Below are 7,783 nucleotides of genomic sequence, written 5' to 3' on the forward strand. Positions count from 1 at the left end.
CAGCAGTGCCACTTTTAAATTTAACCTACAGAAATACAACAGAGACCAAAAATATGTGTATAGAAGGATGTTTATTGTACTATGGTTTGTAACTTTTCAAGACTAGAGACAATGTAAACATCCCTTGTTAGTGGGTTAAATTCTTTCTGGGAATTCACCTAATGGGAGCCTAGGGCATGCCACCTAGGAAGGTCACAAACCCCAGGGACCATCGTGGGGGTAAACAGGTGGAAATGTTTGCCCCAACTGTTTCCTTCCTTCCACTCAGGACCTGGGACCATAGCTCTACACATGAACTCAGCTCAGCCCACCACTACCTGGGCCCACCTGGGCTGTGGGACCTTCCATGGGGCACTCAAAAGGACCTGGAAACTGGGTGTAAAAGGCAGGGTCTTTCTCTGGTTTCCAGAAGGATGTCTGGCCCTAGGCAGTGACGTTGTACCTGCAGTACTTGTGCACGTGTGTTCAGTGGTAAAGAGCATGGGCTTTGGAACCAGACACCATATCAAAGGCTGGTGCTGGGCTCTGAAGACCACGCCCTCAAGAAGCCCCCACAGTGCAGGCAGTCAGTCACTGACCCTCACAAGTCAGGTGACAAGTGCTATGACGAGATATACAAGGGCAGCAGCCAGAGCCACCGGTCACTGAGTGCCCCCAAGGGCTGGACATAAATTGTTTCTTATGCTCCCAACAGTCTTGTGACATGTGTTCAGTAAAAGTTATCTTAACTGACCTGCATGTAACCAACTAACCAGGCTATTGGCTGCCCTCCAGTCCCTGGTCAGAAGACACTGATGCTGCCTACCAGCGCTGATGCTCAAGCCTCTATAGCATTCTTCACCCAGCTCGGCTTCCACTGGCTGAATCAGGAGAGTTTGTTCCCCAAAAGGGTTGGCCAATTTGTATTTATTGTTGCAATCATATAATTTAGCTAAATAAAACAAAAATCATGAAATCTGCCTGCAAAAAAAAAAAAGAGAGAGAGAGAGTAATGTTTTGTGAAAAACTAAGTCCGATGCTCTGGAAATATGCAATAAAGATGAACTGCTAAAAATAAATCTGTTGATTTCATTGTGGGAGAGATTCTGGGAGGGACGGGATAATAACATTGTGGAATTCCAAATTCAAACGCCTCACAAGTGTCCTTGCATTCCATTTAAAAAGAAAAAAGAATTGGAAATTTTTAGCAATGCTCCGTGGGTACAGGCAAAACAGACAAAGCAGGACGCCAGCCAGAGGACTTGACTCAAAGCAGCAGCTTTGGCCTATACTGATTGTTTTATGTTAGAACAAAGTGTTTAAGGTATTTATGACTCCATTTTTAATAACTTCCTTTCTTAGCCAACTTTTAGATTACCTGAACAACTACTTGGACCAATCAGGTTAGCTGAGAGGTTTCTACTTGACAATTATGCCCATTTTACAGATGAGGAGAGTAAGGCTGGGAGAGATAAAGTGTCTTGTTCAAGGTCACACAGCCAAGAGGTCCTGGTGTTGGAAACCAGGCTGAGTGACGCCTGAGCCAGGATCCTCCAGTGGGTGGGTCTATTGCATGTGAACTGGAAACAAGGTGAGGATGTGGGTGTGAGAATGAGTGTGTGAGTGTGTATGTGGCAGATGACTGAGAGTGTCTGTGTGTGGCGGTGTGAGAGGGTGAGTCCAGGGTGTGTGTATGAGTGTGTGTGTGTGTGTGCACGTGCACACGCATGTGTTTCTGACACGGGCTCAGTGCCAGCCTGGCTCACCTGAAGTTTCCTTTAACAGTCATGCTCAGACACCAGCCCTGGTCCCACCTGTGTGACCTCCCTGCAGAGACAGGTCTGGATGACCCGAGGGAAGAGGCTAAGGGATCTGGGCTCTAAGAAGCAGGCTTGTACATAAACAGTCAAGACGCAGCCCAGAAAGGCTCCCGGCTCGCCTGTCCTCCTGGCCCAAAGAGGGTGCTCAGCCCTGCCGACTCCTACACCCTAAAGAGGGGCCCAGCCCTGTTGGCTATCTCAAGCCCCTCCCCCTCCTCAGCCCGAGTAAGGATGCCCACATGGGCCCACTAGGGACCAACACCTTCCCAGATGGCAACCTCATCCTTTTCCAAGGGCAGTGGGCATAGCTTCTGTATGGGTTACCTGCAGGCTCAAAGGACCCCAATTTGGAGCCCCTACACTCTGCTATTCTTCCTGAGAGCATGCAGGTCTCACAGCAAATTGGGATGGTGCAGGAAAAAAGCCAGGCAGGCTGGGTTGAACTCATCACTGTCCACTTAGGGAGGCCTGGGCAGCTTAGGCACTTGTCCTTTCCAAGGCTCAGTCTCCTCATCTGTTAAATGGGAGTGGCAGCACCCACCTTACAAAAGGCAGGAAAAGCTTACACTCAGGACTACCTAGGTCCAAACTCTTGTTCTGACACTTGCAAGCTGTGTAAGATTGGGCAGGTGACTTAACCACCCTGTGCTTTAGTTTTTCTCCTTTATAAAGTGGGGATGATAACAGTACCAATCTATTGGGCAGTTGTGAACATAAAATGAATTAATGTGTGTAAAAAACTTAGGATGAGGATGCAAGACACATAGAGCTATATCTGTTTGCTGCTATTATTATCATTATAATAATTATTTTTAACATTGTGGGTGAGCAGGAAGTGAAATGGATCTAACATGGTGCCCACAGGGGCCCAGGACATCTTGGCTGCCCCTCCCAGCCTAGGGAGAAGGTGGGGAAGACACAATGAAAATAGACTTGGGAACCGCCTAGCTCATGAACAAGCCTCTACTGTACTTTCGAGGGCATAAATGTCCTTGCCATGTTCTGTACTGTCTGCTGTGAACTCATTCCATGTCTTCTCCCTCATTTAGTCTAATAGCAGATGTCAGAGGGATTCTCGTCCCCATTTTCCAGACGAGGTAACTGAGAAAGTTTCCAGGGTGTTTTACTGCCACCCAGAGGTTGGGATCCCAGAACGTTCGAGTCAGAGAGACCCTGAGGGCTCATCCACCCCAGGGGTGGTTTCATCTCCCTTGCAGCTGGGGATGACTGGTCTCAGAGGCTTGCTTGAGAAGGATTTGGAGGCTAGACGGAACTTGAGACAGAAAATGTGCTGTGATTGATTAGTTATGTCTTCCACGGATGCAGGCATGTGATCTGGAGATGTGCGCCACCGGTCAGCCTGTTCTCATCCACCCCACTTACTTAGCCTATGGTTTAGAAATGGGAGCCACTTGCCCATGGTCTCAAAGAAGACAGTACACAGTGAAAACAGACACTGCCCAGCCCAGAATCCGTCCCATGCCTGGCACTGGGTCATTTCTACTTTCTTGGGGAGACATTTACTTGGTGCTACTGCCATCTGTGGTCCTGGCTGCTGGGAATCAAGGCATTCAGAGTGGACCGCGGAGCCTGTGGGAGGCAGCCCCTGACTCTGCCTCCGCCACTGCTCCTGCCAGCCTCCTGCTCCCTGTGGGCTCCCACTCTGGAGTTTTTTGTTATCCAGAAAATTCAGGAGCTGCCCCCAGGGAGAGTTATGAAGAAAGCAGGTACTCATCACCCAGGGTCACTGGGTGACCTAACAGGGCTGCTCTGGCCATACTATGGGCACAACGCCAATGTGTACGGCAGAAGATGCTGGCAAGGCAGCCACAGCAAGCAGGAACACGGGAAATGCACATAAATGCACACCACCTTAAGCAAAGATCTGAAATTCACCTATATACACAGATACACATATAGTCACAGATACACACTCAATAACAGAGAACCCAGAGAATATAAAGTAACAAATACCCACACACCCCTACCACCCCGAGTTAACAAATGTAGACAATTCATCATTTTTGCTTTAGACACTTTTAATAAAAGATCAGGTGTTGAAGATTTTAAAATTGAAGTTCTTTTTTATACCCCTTTCCCAGTACCATTCCTTTCCTTACACAGAAGCAACCACCATCAGGAATTTGGTATGCACCCTCCCAGTTCGTCTTTTAAATCCACAAACAATACATAATATGATTGTGTTATAAATTTTTACATAAATGATGTCATACGTATTAATAATCCATTAATCCATCTCATTTCTTTTCCTGTATGGTGTGAGATAGGGTCTCATTTTATTTTGTTTCCGTTTCGAAAGCTTCTCCAAACCCTACTTTTGAATAGTCTATCCTTTTCCCTCACAAATTTGTAATGCTTTTTGATCATATACCAAGGTCCCATATAACTTAAGTCTGTTTCTGGGCTCTCTTTTCTGTTCCATAGATTTATTTGTCTACCTCTGTGCTAATAACCAGGATAAGTTCATCATCAAAGCTTTATAATAAATCGGGATTTTTAAAGATTTATTTCTATCGAGGTAGCATTGGTTTATAATGTATGTTTCATGTGTACAATGTTATATTGTATGTCTGTTTCTGTATACCCAAGAGTGTGTGCCCACACCCCCAAACTCTACTTCTCACCATCACAGTTGAGCCCCTTTACCCATTTCACCCTCCCCCCCACCCCTTCTCCTCTAATAACTGCTACTCTGTTCTCTGTATTCCCGTGTTTGTTTTTGCTTGTTAGGTTTGTTTATTTATTTTTAATTTCAGTGCATTAGCGGAATTTCTGTATTTCCTTTTTTAAATATTTATTTATTTATTTATTTATTTTGTTGCTCTGGGTGTTAGTTGTGGCACACGGGCTCCTTAGTTGTGGCACATGGGCTCCTTAGTTGTGGCATGCAAATTCATAGTTGCGGCATGCATGTGGGATTGAGTTCCCTGACCAGGGATCGAACCTGGGCCCCCTTCATTGGGAGCGCAGGGTCTTATCCACTGTGCCACAAGGGAAGTCCCTGTCCATTTATTTTTGGGTTTTGTTTGTTTTATTCCACACGAGTGAAATCATATGGTATTTGTCTTTATCTGACTTATTTCACTTAGCATAATACTGTCAAGGTCCATCCATTTTGTCACAAATGGCAAGATGTCATCTTTCTTATGATTGAGTAGTATTACATTGTATAGATATACCACATCTTCTTTACCCATTCATCTGTCGATGGAAACTTAGGTTGCTTCCATATCTGGGCTATTGTAAATAGCACAACAGTGAAAATAGGGGTGCATATATCTTTTCAAATTAGTGTTTTTTCAAATTAGTTATTTATTCTTTGGATAAATACCTAGAAGTGGGATAGCTGGATCATATGGTAGTTCTGCTCTTAATTTTTTGAGGAATGTCCATACTGTTTTCTATAGTGGCTGCACCGATTTACATTCCCACCAGCAATGCGTGAGGGTTCCCATTTCTCCACATCCTCGCTAGCACTTGTTGTTTCTTGCCTTTTTGATAATAGCCATTCTAACAGTCATGGGTGACATCTTGCTGTGGTTTTGACTTGCATTTCCCTAATGATTAGTGATGTTGAATATCTTTTCATGTGCCTGCTGACCATCTGCATGTCTTGGGGAAAATGTCTATCCAGTTTCTCTGCCCATTTTTTAAAAAATAAATTTGTTTACTTATTTATTGGCTGTGTTGGGCCTTCATTGCTGCTGACAGGCTTTCTCTAGTTGCAGCGAGTGGCTACTCTCCGTTGGGGTATGCGGGCTTCTCATTGCAGTGGCTTCTCTTGTTGCGGAGCACAGGCTCTAGGCTCCCAGGCTTCAGTAGTTGTGACAGGCGGGCTCTAGAGAGCAGGCTCAATAGTTGTGGAGCACGGGCTTAGTTGCTCTGAGGCATATGGGATCTTCCCAGACCAGGGTTTGAACCTGTGTGCCCTGCATTGGCAGGCAGATTCTTAACCACTGCGCCACCAGGGAAGCCCTTGCCCACTTTTTAATTGGGTTGTTTGGTTTTTTTGTTGTTGAGTTGTATGAGTTCTTCATATATTTTGGATATTTACCCCTGGACAAATATATCATTTGCAAATATCTTCTCTCATTCAATAGGTTGTCTTTTCATTTTGTTGATGGTTCCCGTTGCTGTGCAGAAGTTTTTAGTTTGATGTAGTCCCATTTGTTGATTTTTGCTTTTGTTTCCCTTGCCTGAAGTGATGTATCTAGAGAGATATTGCTAAGATCGATATCAAAAAGCATAGTGTTTATGTTTTCTTCTACGAGTTTTATGGTTACATTCAAGTCTTTAATCCTTTTTGAGTTGATTTTGTGTATAGTAAGAGATAATGGTCGAGTTTCATTTTTTTGCATGTGGCCGTCCTGTTTTCCCAACACCATTTATTGAAGAGACTATTCTTTCTTCATTGTATATTTTTTACTCCTTTGTCATAAATTAATTGGCCATATATGCATGGGCTTGTTTCTGGGCTGTCAATTCTGTCCCATTGACCTACGTATCTGTTTTTCTGCCAATATCATGCTGTTTTGTAAATCAGGGTACTTGTTAGGGTAGGACCCCTACCTTTTCTATCTCAGATTTGTCTTAGCTATTTGTGCACTTTCACCTTTCTGTGTGAATTTAAGAATCAGTTTAACAAGTTTAATGAGAAACTCTATTGAAATTTTAATTAAAATGACACTGATTTTATTAATTTGAAAATTTAAGTATTTATGATACAGTCTTCCTTTCCATAAACATAATACACATCTTCATTTATTCTTATGTGCATGTGTGTGTTCTTCAATAATATTTTGTCTTTTCTCCATCGAGAAACATCTTTTGTTAGTTGATCACTACAGTTTATAGTCTCAAACCTATCTTTTTTTTTGCTACATTTGCATTTTTAATTGGTTATTGCTGATGGATAAGCACACTATGGATTTTCTATGTGGATCTCATATCCAGCAACATCAATTCCTTTCCAGTTCCAACCAGAAAGACCAGGAGCTTTGGACTTGGTAAATCACAGGGCCCAAGGCAGGATGCAGTGTAGGCCATGTATTTAGAGTATGAACTTGGCCCTCTGACAAGTGAACCTGGGTTTGAATTCTAGATCTGCCACTTACTAACTGGGTATGTTACTTAATCTCTCTGAACTAAGGATTACACCCATCCCCTGGGTTATTTCAAGGAATAAGGCAGATAAAAATGCATAAAAGTGTCCAGCACAGAGAAAGAACTGATGCTGATTCTTGTAATTATTACTAACTGGCTTTTCCTGCATAACCAGGGAGATAATTTCCTATAGTAAAATAAATCAATTCCTGCTTCTATTCATCATGGAGAAGCTACACAGAGTTGCCAGTGTTTGAAACAGTTGGATCACAAATTAACCCCCATATTCAGTCACATTCAGTGACTGCCCTAGAGACCGCTGATTTGGAGCTCATATTTGAATTCATTTGTTTTCTCTGTCTGTGCCATTTTAATACATGACCTCCCAATCAGGTAGCAAATGACCTGTCATTGACACCATCGATTTGAGACACCTGGAGGACACCTGACCATCTTTCTGACCCTGCCCCATGCCCCTACATCCTGAACCACTCTGAATAATGTGGTGAACATCAAGTGCTATAGACTGAATGCATCCCACCCCACCCCCAATTCATATGCTGAAATCATTACCCCAATGTGATGGTATTTGAAGGTGGAGCCTTTGGGAGGTGATTAGGTCAAAAGGGTGAAGCCTTCATGAATGGGATTAGTGCCCTTATAAAAGAGCTTTCCTGAGAGCTCCCTCACCCCTTCTGCCACATGAGGACACAGCAAGAAGATGGCTATCTCTGACCCAGGAAGAGGTCGTCACCCAACACCAAATCTTCCAGCTCCTTGATCTTGGACTTATGGATCTCCAGAACTGTGAGAATAAATTTCTGTTGTTTATTAACCATGTAGTGTATGGCATTTTTGTT

The sequence above is a fragment of the Hippopotamus amphibius genome, chromosome 2 (genome assembly GCF_030028045.1).
Source record: "Hippopotamus amphibius kiboko isolate mHipAmp2 chromosome 2, mHipAmp2.hap2, whole genome shotgun sequence".
Lineage (NCBI taxonomy): Eukaryota > Metazoa > Chordata > Mammalia > Artiodactyla > Hippopotamidae > Hippopotamus > Hippopotamus amphibius.